This window comes from Onychostoma macrolepis, chromosome 07, assembly GCF_012432095.1.
Source record: "Onychostoma macrolepis isolate SWU-2019 chromosome 07, ASM1243209v1, whole genome shotgun sequence".
In the NCBI taxonomy this organism is placed as follows: domain Eukaryota; kingdom Metazoa; phylum Chordata; class Actinopteri; order Cypriniformes; family Cyprinidae; genus Onychostoma; species Onychostoma macrolepis.
Window position 1 is genome coordinate 31,970,942 of NC_081161.1, and position 13,317 is coordinate 31,984,258.

The window sequence follows — 13,317 nt, forward strand, 5'->3', positions numbered from 1 at the left end:
TTGATTTGTCTTGTGCTTCCTCAAGCCTCACATATCCTGAAGCCTATCCTGCATTTCGCAAGAAGTTAGTTAGATCTTTGGTGTAGGATTCTGAAAATGTAGAAATACACACTAAAATGTAAATCATTTGAACACTATTCTTTATTGTATCAACCTGTGCTATTTTGCAATTTTAGTAAGATGTGGTTGTTCTGATCAGCCAGTAAGAGATTTTGCTTTTATACAATGGTTCAGTGAACAAGAAATTAGTATGGAGTAATGTCTCTAAGCAACACACAGTAGTGTTTTATAACTAAATGAATCAGTGTTGTTAAAGGAATCAAGTAAATGATTCAAAGACGCGCTCATAAAGTTAAGTTTAGTCAGTCCTTGAATTAATGAATGTTTTTGAACAAACTGGTTAAGTGAATGATTCAGTGACTCGCAAGGACAGTCACTAGTCTCGTTCCTGATAGAAAAAGTGTTTTTTGAAAGATTCAAGGATTCGATGACTCACTGTGATGATGTAACCTGCAGAAAGTGGCACTGAAAAAAAAAATCAATATTAAGAAATTTCAGTGTTTTATTTTACAGACACGTGTGTGTATTTGTATGATAAAGAGTTTTGGTCACCACTTGATGGCGATCAAAACAAGTCTTGAAGCAAAACCAGTTGAGAAGCACTGCACTAGACAATAGTAGCTTTTCAGAAGAGTCCAGTGATACTAGCCAACTGTCTCTTGTCAGGTTTTTCCCCGCTTCAGGTTCCAGTTCTTCCAAGTGCACGCACAGCTTTTCTTTCCCCTTTCATTTGAGTTTGACCCCTACTTTCCGTACTTCCGAGTGTGCTTCATTAAATGCCTCTCTGCTTCTCTCTCCACACACTTACACACACTCTCTCTCTCTCACTTAGCGGGGAGAAACATTACAAAAGGGAAAGCTTCCAGTGAGCAATTCTCAGCGGAGAAGGTGACCCCAACTTTGGGGAGAGAAAGAACCTGAGAATAATAGCAAATGAAGCCAGGGACGCATTAATGGGCCGACGTTGGCGCCGAGTTCCGAGGGGCTTCCTAATCTGACTGACATGTATATTAATACTCAGCACTTTTATTGAATCAGGTGGTGAAAAAGAGAGAAGGAGAAATATGAATATTCATCCTCATTTATATTTCAAGGCATTTCCAATCCTACGGGAGGCCAGCGCTGGTTTTGACCAATTTCCATCCCCATTACAGAAATGACAGCTTTCACTCCTGGGCCCTGACAGAGGTCTGGCCCGGTGCACAGGAGGTCCGGCGAGGAGGGAGTCGGCGCCTGTTCCCAGCTGTCCACAAACACTCATTAACAGAGGAAAATATCCAATGGAATCTCTGTGAGAATTTTTAATCACACAAAGGCCCTGCTAATTAGGCAGCTGATGGGGCATGGAGAGCACAAGGACGAATTCTTTAAACAAAGGACTGGAAACTTTAGGAGCTTTAATTACTCGGGCAAAGAGTTCATTCCTGAACTGGAGAGCACATCATTCCACTAATGAGACCAAGTGGCAGCACATATTAGTGAGAAGTAATGTGGAAAGTTCAATTATATTGTGCTTTTGGAGCTCCCCCCTGACACCCCCGCGCACCCTCCCGCTCCTTGCGTCGTACGCGCACACATGTTAGACAAAGATCCAGCTGGGGAGAAGTGGAAAGGGGGTGGACACGTAATGGCTGGCACCGGGTCTCCATTCTTCACATGTAGCTTGGCAGGCTTGATCGTCTTAATTGCCCATTAGAATGTTCTCCTGTTTGAAAATGAATATCATTACAGTCCCTGGTTTGGTCTCCACCAGAGACAAAGACTTATTGCAATTTGTCATTCAATACTTGCTGTATGCATGTGGAATTCCAAACACACAACGGATGACTAATTTGCAGTAACTGGGCCCCGGAAAGTTATGATAGAGAGAGAGAGATAATTAAGGTGCCCTCGTTATTGAAAAATAAAATTATCTTTTTTATTCCTCTCTGAGAGCAAATATCTATTATGAAACTAAATAAATTTACATTGCTCTGTCTCCTGGATACAGCAAACATTGGAAAACAAATCACGGGTTTCTACGTAAATGGCTCCTTATAAAACATCACTAATGAAACCTCAAAGCTACGCACACTGTGGCTATTACTACTGGGAAATGTGGGTTAATGACACGTGTGCGCTCTCGCTCGTCCTGTAAATACATTAAACGCGTGGTGTCATGAGGTGAGTGCAAACCGCAAATTAGGGCTACTACTTGAACCATAAAACTAATACTGAACTTTTTCCATAACTGCCTGGTAAGGATATGGGAACGGGAAAGAGTCCCAAGACACAAGCACTGTTCATTTACAAAAAAGGTACAAAGAGTACTATGGTACTACCATGTTTTTTGAACATGCACGATGGTACTAACTTTTTATGTGCCTTGGAGTAGCTTCCTATGTAAATACCATGGTACATTAATTTTGTACTGAATCCAGTACTGTGCCTTTTTTGCTGTAATTTGATATTTCTCATTTCCCAGTAGGCATACAACAGGTACAATGTACATAACATGCACTATTGTTCAAAATGTGGGCTCATTAAGATTTAAAGTTTTTTTTTAATACTTTAATAAATACTTTTTAATACTTTACAGAAAGGTGATGTTGAAGATATTCATAATGTTACAAAATATTTCTATTTCAAATAAATGCTGTTCTTTCATCAAAGAATCCTGAAAAAATGCTTTTTAAAATAATATTAAGAATAATTAGAAATGATAAGAAGAAATATTTCTTTAAATCATAATATCAGAATGATTTCTGCAGGATCATGTTACACTGAAGAAGTAATGGCTGCTGAAAATTCAGTTTTAACATCACAGGAATAAATTACTATTTAAATTAATTTTTTCAGAATATTATTGTTTTAACTATTAAAAAAAAAAAAATGTAGCCTTGGTGATCATAAAAGCAACAGCAACCTTTTGGTAGTGTACAGATCCATAAAATAACACATGCACTTAAATTAGGGGTGGGCGATATGGCAAAAATATCATAGTCACAATTTTTTTAGAAATATCACGATTCTTTGTCATGTTGGTTTTACTATTTTCTGTGTGAGTGCAGCCAAAATAATTTCCCTATTATAAAGACAAAGCCTTTCAAGGTAACAAAATATAAAAAAGAATGGTGGATATTTAGGCCAAAGTGGATGAAGATAAAAATCTTTGTCATTAAAAATAATAACAAAGATAAACATTACAAATACACATTATTGTTACAAATACACATAATTTCACATTATTTTTTTCTCTTTGCGTTTCTTTGTTTTAACATTAAAGAATAAAAATTCTGTCATCTGTCTGTTGATTCTGTCATAGTGTTTTATATTTATACCATCATTTACTCACTCAAATTTAGTTTTAAACCTGAATGAGTTTCTTTCTTCTGCTGAACATAAATGCTATTTTGAAGAATGTGGGTAACCAAACAGTTGCTGGTCCACAGTGACTTCCACAGTATTTTTTTCCTACTATCAAATTCAATGTGGACCAGCAACTGTTTGGTTACCCACATTCTTCAAAATATCTTCTTTTGTGTTCAGCACAAGAAAGAAATTAATACAGGTTTGGGACAACATGTGAGTGAGTAAATAATGACAGAAATTAAATTTTAGGGTGAACTATCCCTTTAATGATAGACAGTTCGGCTGCATGTTTAGTTCTGTCCCTTTAACACCTGCACGCATCTAATATACAGGCCCGCATCCGTTTCTCTCAGCTGTTTACTTTCATTTTAGACATAACCAACTGAGTCTATACATAAACCTTGTGTGTTTTGACAGTATTAGCACAAAATATAACTTAGTTCAGTAATCAGGCACTGTTAGACAGGCTTTTTCATGTGCGCACTTCAGGTGTACGGCTCAGAAAAAGCGCACTTCAGACCAGCGCGTGAATGAAACGTTTAACCAGCAAGGCTTTCAAGCACACGCAAATGATGTACTTTTGTGATTGCGAATAAGTGCAGTGTCCCGTGAGAGTAACTCTACCGTTAACACTGATGTGAATGTATGTAATGTTTTACAGTATACTGATTCGGAGGCACCAGAACTGCAGCTGATAGAATGTGCGCTGTAGCAAGATACTACGATATCTCTCCAAAAGCAGATCGGGTTAGACATTTTTATCGTCCACGATCAAAAATCGTAATATCGCACACCCCTAACTTAAATACAGAGATGCTATTGAAACAAACATTCCCCAAAATATTAAATAACTGATTAGATAAACTTGAAATTATTACATAAACATACAAAAATTATTGAGCATGGTGCAATGCTGAGGCCTTGAGTTTGATTCCCAGAGAATCATGAACTGAAAAAATATATTCCCAGAGTGCAATACAAGTCACTTTGGATAAAACTGTCCGCCAAATGCATGAATGTGAACAAATTATTAGTTATTTGCAATAATCAAATCTTAAAGTGAAATCAAGTGTTTCAGTATACGCAGCAAATAATAGAGAATTAAAATCTAATAACGCCTAGCTGAAAGGGTAATTTATGCATCCTTCACCTGTGTAAAAGATCACTTTCCAAATGTCCAATGCACCCATTGCATTAGGAAAGCCCTACATACCAATTATGGCATGCAGCAAGTAAATTCTCCGTGAAATAAACGGCTAATGGAAAATAGAGGGGCGCCAGCATGTTCCTGACAGCGAAGCGGGCTGCAGCTGAAGGAGAGCTAGTGGGCTGCTGAAGCAGAGAGGGCTGGCCTTGCCTGTGGGCTTAATGTCAATCGTAGCACAAACGAGGGTGTATGACTAACAGATCTCTCCTCTCATTGTCAGGTTTCTCTTCATTTTCCCGAGAGAAGTCTTTTGTGGGAGTAATTCCCTCGCTTTCTATGTTGGAGCGGTTCTCTTCCCTCACTGACCTCTTCTCTAATGATGTCATGTCCCTATGAAGGCAGGTCTGACTGTTAATGCCAGCTGGCAAACTACAGTCATTTTCAAGTTCTTTATCGGGGTCAGACAAGCGGCGTCAAGATTCGGTCTCATTTCTACGCTGTCTGCTGTACTTTTCTAATAGCTCTCGTACGGACAAATGAGAACTTCTGTGTCACTATTGCATTTCTGTTCAGCTCTACTTGAAATAATAATCTGACCATTTTTGTTTTCTGCCTGAACTACATCTTTCAATATGTCAATGTAAAAAACTGGCTCAAGTTGTCCATTCACTCCCCCTGCAGCTTCCGGAGCCCAGTGAGAATAGTCTGACCAGAGAAGACCGAGTGGGGCAGCCATATTGATTTTCCTCCCAGAGGTACTGTCTACCTCATGCGTTTGTTTCTTTTCACCCCTCGCACTTGCTTTATCTACAAGGAGTCAGATCGATAGAGATGCTTCTTTACTCACTTGTTCCGGCTTTATAAAAACACATTTCTGTTTTAAACCCCCTTAAGCGCTCCGGTGAATCGAGCCTTCATCATTCCTCCAGTGGTTCAAATAATTTGGGTTTGAATGACTGACGTGTGTAATTACGCACAGCTCTTGAAGAGAGTATGTCCTGATAAGTGTATCTGTCGAGGGCTGTCAAAAACTAGAGGAAATATCTATCTATCTATCTAACTATCTATCTATCTATCTTCAAATTAAGGGCTTAAAAATACAACGCCACTCTCTTTTGTGTGTGCATATGACAGTTAGCAGATGCTAGATATTATGGTTTATAAAGTTTTAAATATGGATATTTCTCATATAAAAAGACATTGATTCACTTCAGAAGGCCTTTTTAACCCTTTAGTGGAGGCCTTTAGTGGAGCACTTTCTATGATGGATTTATGCACTTTAATTGGACTTCAAAATTTTAAACCCCATTCACTGCCATTATAAAGAGTGGCAGAGCCAGGACATTTTTGAATATAACTCTGATTGCATTCATCTGAAAGAAGAAAAAGTAATATACACCTAGGATGGCTTGAGGGTTCACTATCCCTTTAAATAGCATTTAGCATCGTGGTTGCAACTTAAATTCAAATTTGCAAACTGACCTTGAATTTAAAAGGCATTCTCAAATAAATTCTGCACAAACCTGTTTTGTTTTTTGTTCCTTTGGGGTTTTTTTTTAAACACAAGACTTCTGTGCTGCAGTGGGCTGCAAATGCATGAAGAGTGAATGCGAACATTGTACAAAGTCTTCGGCGTAGCACCCACCAACATGATTTATGTCTGCAATTTGGGATCATTACTTAATAATTAGGAGGCTTAAAACCTTGTTAAATGTCAGCATGGCTGTATTTTATTAAATCTACCCACAGATGGTACAATTTACACATTCACATCAGAATTCGGTCTTTATGCATGCAGTGAAATATGGTCTGCTTTAATAAGACAGTATTTTCATTGAAATTATCAATAAATCCTGGGCTCTCATAGCAAAAGCCAAGGAAGCCATTTGAAAAACTTGTACAGTAAAAGTTACACAAGAGTTCCTCGTCTGTAAGGCCTGAAAGTTTGCTTTGTTTATCAAGCTCCCAACGCCCTCCTTCTCCTCGCCCCCCGCTGGCTCTGTTTAGCTGTCTGCGCATTGGAGGCTCGGTGCTGATACACCCGTTTTGTGACAGGGGGTGCTCTACTTTGAATTAAAGGGCTCTGATTGATAAGGCAGTTGAAGGTAAATCTGCTCCCGCTAATTGTCTTTCAAATGCCCTCATTAATCAAAGCCGAGCCGGGGCTGTGACGGCCGGCCCTGTCAGCCGCTCCTCGTCTGGACGCTAACCTCCCAGCATGATGTCTGCCTCCTCCCTTCTCTCCTCACCAAGCCTGGCGCAGCGGAGGATCATGGGCCGTTGGTCACGCACCTGCCTTCAGCGGAGACAGGTGCTGACCGCCCCTCTGCCACCACACTGGCCCCTGAGACCAATTTAACAAGCACTTAAAGATTCATGGCTTTGAGAAAGGGGGAAATGGGGGCAGCATATGATAACAGGAATAAACACGTTTAATTAGCTCCTTATATACATTATTTATTTATCTACCTGCACTCTCATTAATTCATATACTGTTTGCGTTTCACAAAGGAGAGAGAGAGGGGCTTTTTTGGTATTCACGGCATCTGTTGGGATGCCTTTGTAGTACGCTTTGCAGAGTGCTCTCTCTCCCCCTGATTGTGGTTTGGGGGGCTGGTTCTTCACCTCCTTTCCTGTCGTCCTGGGATGTGTGCGTCAGATGTGGGAAGAGCATTGGGAAGGGGGGAGTCATGGGGGATTTAGAAACTCAGCCCCACAATGAAATGGCTTGGTGGATTAGAGTTTAATGTATGCGGCGTGCCGAGCTTTACATAGGCTTGTTTGTGAATTTCCTGACAGGTAGCGACTCCCCCGGTTTTCTTTGAGAGCGGGGCATACATTTTCATGGAGCCGCTAATCAAAGTGAAGTAGTGGCAAACGACGGGTGCCACACAGTTTGCCCAATCAAAGAGAGAGAGATAAAGGCCTGGGCTCTTCTCCACACATCTCTACACTGATGATGACACTCTTACCCGGGCATCTTCCATCATTTCCCTGCATTTACTACATCCGATATATACCTTCTCTAATGCTACAAAGTTGTCTTGGACTTTGCGGAGGTCATCGGTTATGGTCCACCACCATAAATATGGACACAGTCTTGACCAAACGTCTTCCGTTTAATCAAGACACCACACTTTAGAGTTATCCTCTGAACAACGTCTTCTCAATATCAACGAATCCCAATCCTAACTTTTTGCATGAGTGTCCTCTGCAGACACACTATTGTCTGGTCAAGTGCTCCTCTCTAGCCCGGGCTCTTGACGGAGGGAGAATCAGTGGTAAGGTGGGAGTTTTGCTGAGAGGGCTTGGAGTGACATGCACACTCGCACCCGCTCCCCTCTGTAATCCCTGACTCCTGAAGACCTCCAGACGCCCTCCTCTCATAATGACACGGCTATCAAACCCAATTGCTGTGGCTCAGACTCAAGGCAGTGCATTAAATGCCTTAGAGTCTGATTGCTTCTTCAGAATCAAGTGTCTGTGTACTCGCTGTCATTTCCGCAGCGTTTACAGGCAGCAGTCATGGCCTAGCGAGTTTGGAGTACTAGGGAAAGCTGACCACTCTAACTCCCCCCATCTTGCTTATGTGCATGATTAAACACCCCTTCATTTACATTTACATTTATGGATTTTTGGCAGGCAACTTGCATTCAAGGGACACGTTTTATCAGTTCTTGCCTTCCCTGGGAACTGAACCTATGACATTGGCATGCTCATTTGTTTGAGCTACAGACAGGCATTCCCCCTTCACAGATCAAAGACCATCGTTTATTTGAGTACTGTACATTTACACAAATGAAAAGTTCTCATTCTTACCATAAAATAAGGCGGGCTACACTAAATTTTACAACATAGATAAACATAGTTTGCGAAGACCACAAAGTCCTTTGTTCAGTGAATTACTGACTGCAAAGAGCATAAAAACAATTTTGATGTTGAATTTGAGGACAATTTTATAGACTTTTGGCACTTGTAAAATCTGTATCCTGACGCCAAACCAGTTGAGGGCCACTGCTAATCCACAATCATTTTAGTAAAAGCTCCACATTCTGCAAGTTATATTTGGAAACATTAACAATATGTCCTGAAGTGAAAAGAGGTTTTGTGGAGTTCATGAAGTTTTAAACAGTCTTGGGATGGTGAAAAAATTCTTCAACCAAGCAATGAAAATAGTTTCTCCACTCAATGCAACTTGCCTCCTACCAGCACAATAAAACATTGGGCCGCTATTCAAACATTATCTTTCAAACTCAAACTCACTTTAAAAAGTCCTGTTTTTTGTAAGTTCAGTACTTTCCTGTGTGTGTGTTTGTGTGTAAGATGGAGTGCAGTGTCAGGGTTTGGGCATGGGGTGAAAAATGGCCGTACTTACAGTGTAATCATGAACGCTGTCAGGCTCATCCACGGTGTGTGTGTGTGTAGAGGGAGACTTATGGAGATGAAGCAGGGCCGATGGGAAGATCTCTCCACCTGGATATTTATTAACCATGCTGCTGACAGTAATGAGCACTGAACAGGTGGGCTGGGACACACAGATCACAAAGTTGGGGCATCGACGAAGAGGGGGGCAGAACGGAGACAATGGCAGATAGTGGAAAGAAGTTCGACCCCTTGCCGCTGCAATGAGAAAGAGAGCCAGGAGTGAGCGCACACCCACACGCTTTCAGCATTCACGGTCAAACTTAGAAACTCAGACGCGTAGCGCTGCCTATTCAGCTTTGTTCTCCCTGCACACATACACATGAACACCTGGTGCAATTAGGCAAATGTGGCCATAGCTCTGGTGGAGGGGAATAATAACAGCAGTGTACCGCTCTATATAAATCACACTATGACCAAAAACATGCTATTTATGTCTGACTGTATTCATAATGTATGATGCACTCGAACAGACAACTCATATACGCATTTGAACTGGAGGTACTGTGGATAACAAATGCTTGCGGTGTCTTGGCATATATTTCAAATAGACTGTGAGCCATTTCTGGTGTGAAGCCTCTGTGTCAGTCCAATCAGATCGTACAGAAGTCACGCGGCGAGTCGAGAGCAAACGAGAGTCGGCGAATCGCCTCTGACACACCTGGAGGGGAAGATGTCATAAACAGATAATCATTACCTACAAAACTGCTGAAGCTGACACGCAGTGAAAAAACAAACAATAATAGCAATAAAACAAATACACTCTGCCGCCCAGGTGACAAGGCCACGTAACATTCATTCCTAGTAATGAGACTTCCAGAATATGGAACCTGGACGACGTATTAATCTGAGTCAGGACTTTTGTGATGGGATGTGGCTTGGGGACAAGCCCAAGAGCACCGATTTCGGTTTGGCGAGGAGCTGAGCTTGTCTTATTAAGACCTGAGTGAGGCTAATCAGCTGTGTCACTTAACGCTGAACAGATGTGCACTACAAAGGAAACGACGGAGGCTTCCGCCAACCCGAGGTGCGTCTGCGGGGGAGGAGAAAGGGAACCAGAAGGAGAGCGGGAGCGAGAGAGCGCCAATGATTCTGATGTCTGATGAAGGCGCCCTTAACAGAATCTTGACGTTTAGACCCAATGTGAGCTTAGAAGGCAAAGAGATGGAAGACCACGTAAGACAGCTGCTGTCACAACAGTCTCACCGATGAGTCAGATCTGGCTGTGAGTGACAGGCTGACACTGACAGGACTTGGCTAAATGGCACATGGATGAATTTATCTAACAAATCCAAAGTCCCTCATGTACACAGTCCCATCTGATGTTATAATGTTAAATAGCCACTAGGAAAGTGGATGGTTGAGGTAAAACTACAGGTTTGTGGCCACTTCAGATATCCTTATCAGCTGACAACCCCCAGTATGAATCATAGGTTGAGGAGCGCTTAATGAGGTAGACATGACCTGCTTTAATTACCCATCACTCAAAGTTAAGAAAGCAAAGGTGTCTTACCGTGTTACAGCCTAGAAATTCGCCTTTCCAGATCGAATCCCTCTTGGGCTTTTCACACTGCACTCAAACCCAGGTTATCATCTTTTTAAACCCTGTTTTTAAAAGGATAGCTCACCTGAAAATGAAAATTCTGTCATCATTTACTCACCCTCATGTTATTCCAAAACTGCATGACTTTATTTCATCCATGCAACACAAAATTCATTTTTGGGTTAACTAAGTCTTTGATAAAGCAATGTTTCACTTTGACAATTTTAAAAGACGGCTAGGAATTTTTTTTTGGTGAAATCATAACTTAAAAATGTGTCTCTAGACCTTGTGTTTTTTTATTCCACTGACCTTCGTCTTGTGTTTTAAAATGCAAAAACGTGTTCTGTGTGGATGACCCCTTAGAACGTAATGTCAACTGTTTACAACCAGTCATAAACTGATCAGCGCTTACATCATTAAATATTCATGCACTTCGCACAGAAACCTTTACAATTTTTTTCAACAGGAGAGCGTTTTTTTCTTACAGTTAAGGTCTGAAAATCTAGGACAAACTGGATAGCACAGTTAGTAATATAAAAGTCAAAGTGATGTGCAAGAGAATAATAAGATATTTTGACTGGTTTTGTCCATATAACGGAAGTCAGTGGAGTCCAAAAAAACAAACAATATAACTTTCTGAAGTGTACAGTGTCCCAGTAGTGCACAACACAACAAAATCTCCACAACACAATGAAATTAGCAGAACACAATGGAAACAACCCGTGCCACTAAGAAATTAGCACAACACAACACATTAGCGCAACACAGTGGAAACAAGCCACAACAAAATTAGTCCTACGCATTGTGTTGTGGTGATTTCATGGTGTTGTGCACTACTGGGCCACCATAGAAATGATGATAGAATTTTCATTTAGTTAAAGTGTGAATACAGAAGTGCAACAGAAAGTGTTCGTCCTGTTGCAGTGCTGTAGCTTCTCTGCTAACTTACCTGTCTGATTGTTAGAACAACTCCACAAGCTTCAGGCGCAGGACGGTGCTCTCATTGGCCATGAAGTCTGACTTATTCCCCATCAAGCCTTCAATAATGGATGACCCTGAGCAGATAGGAACCTGCCAAGTCTCTCTAACTGTACTGGAGCCTGTGCTAGTGCCCTTAAGGGAAATCAAATACTCTACACACACATGCACACAAAAACCACACAATGAGGGTCTGCTGGGTCTTTGGACACTAATCCTGGACAACACTTACAGTCAGCATGTTAACAATGCTTTTAAATGAACACTAAAGGAATTACATCTTTTGGCTTGAAATAACTTTATGATAAGGCAACTGTGATGGGAAGCAGAAACTGTTGCCACATGATAACAATCCTCTTACCATTTTCATTTACGGTCAGTATACGTATGAAGCGTTCTCATATTCGGAGACAATTACTACGGCTATGGAAATCTCGAAGAACAGATCAAGTCTTAGTTTTTACATATTTCCAATTTAAAAGATTTTAAGGTTACCATTGTGTGTCAGTGATGGTGAAATAACTATTGCAATATTTGAGGATTAAAGTTTGGACATTCGCTGCAACGTCAAGTCTTGCTCCTAGAATTACATGCCCTTTTTGTGAAAATGTCTATTTCTTCTATTATTAGCATTTTAGTTTAGGACAGTGTGCTGTGGCACAGTTATACTCTTAATCTTATCTCTGTGCCTTTACACAAGGACTGTACATCTGCAATCTAAAGAAAACAGCAGCTAATATCAAAGCGAAGCTGACTAGCCTAATCTGTTTAAACTCCACTAAAAGCTCCTCCTCAGCACCACAGATGGGTGGTATTAGCTGCCTCAGCTAGCGTAGAATGAATCTTTAAGCATGTGGTATCGCTCTCAGATTAATTAGGTCTAAACTTTACATTAAACATAAATCTATATTAAAACAGCCGATGCTGTGCATCTCTCATGCTGTCCACAATACCCGTGACACTTACAGAATCATAAAAGCAACGAAGAAGCCAAGAAAGTTGTTAATGCTCCCTTAGTCCCTCCACTATGCTCCATAATGCATGATGGACCCATCCAAAGCACTTAAAAACACACAGTGATTTGAGTGACAAAGATCTCATCCATTTTTCAGCCACACACACTTCAGCGGGCCACCAAAAGAGACTGAGTGAGTAATCACTGTAGAGCTGCAGTGATAATTAGAAATGTGTTGCTGGCCAATACAGCCTTGGATCCCTTCGCAAATTAGCCTCATTTTGAGCTTCTGTGTATGTGAAAGTGAGAAAGAGAGCGGGAGGGAGAGACAGAGAGAGAAAGTGCTCAGGTAATTTAGTTGAGTAACTCTAGTTTACATGTGCAGTCAGCAGTGTATTTCATTGCCCACTTTAATTCTGTATCTCGTGCGTTCATGAAAGCCAATAAAAAGTATGCATGTATGTGTTTGTTGATTCATTTATTTAATTGATATTTTTGATAATTAAAGTGTTTTAAAATTTTTATATTTTAAATTCCAAATGAATGAGTGAATAAATGATATCATCTTTGATAATACAGTTGCACAGTTTTACAGCTGAAGTAAGTGGCAGAAAGCATGCATTCACAGTTGTGTCTATTTTAATCATACCTTTCAAAGATGAAAATTCTATCATGATCTACCCGCCATTGTGACGCCGGAAACTCGCGTGAATCTTTCCTGTCGAGTTATTATCAAAATGTCAAAAGCTTTTAAAAAAGCAGTAAAAATGCGAAAACCATACCACTAAACGATCACATTTATAGAAACTACCAAGCAGTTAAAAAGAATCTCGTCTACAACACCAACTGAGACAAGTCCAC

At 40.6% G+C, this 13,317-nt stretch overlaps 1 long non-coding RNA gene across 1 annotated transcript; it reads right to left on the bottom strand.

Moving 5' to 3' along the window:
• Positions 1 to 8,851: 8,851 nt before the first annotated feature.
• LOC131544500 (uncharacterized) lies at positions 8,852 to 11,703 on the bottom strand. The gene is made up of 3 exons (XR_009272154.1): positions 11,473 to 11,703; positions 10,494 to 10,608; positions 8,852 to 9,178 (listed from the first exon to the last, which is right to left on the bottom strand). It is a non-coding gene; the product is annotated as an uncharacterized LOC131544500 (long non-coding RNA).
• Between the last annotated feature and the right edge of the window lie 1,614 nt (positions 11,704 to 13,317).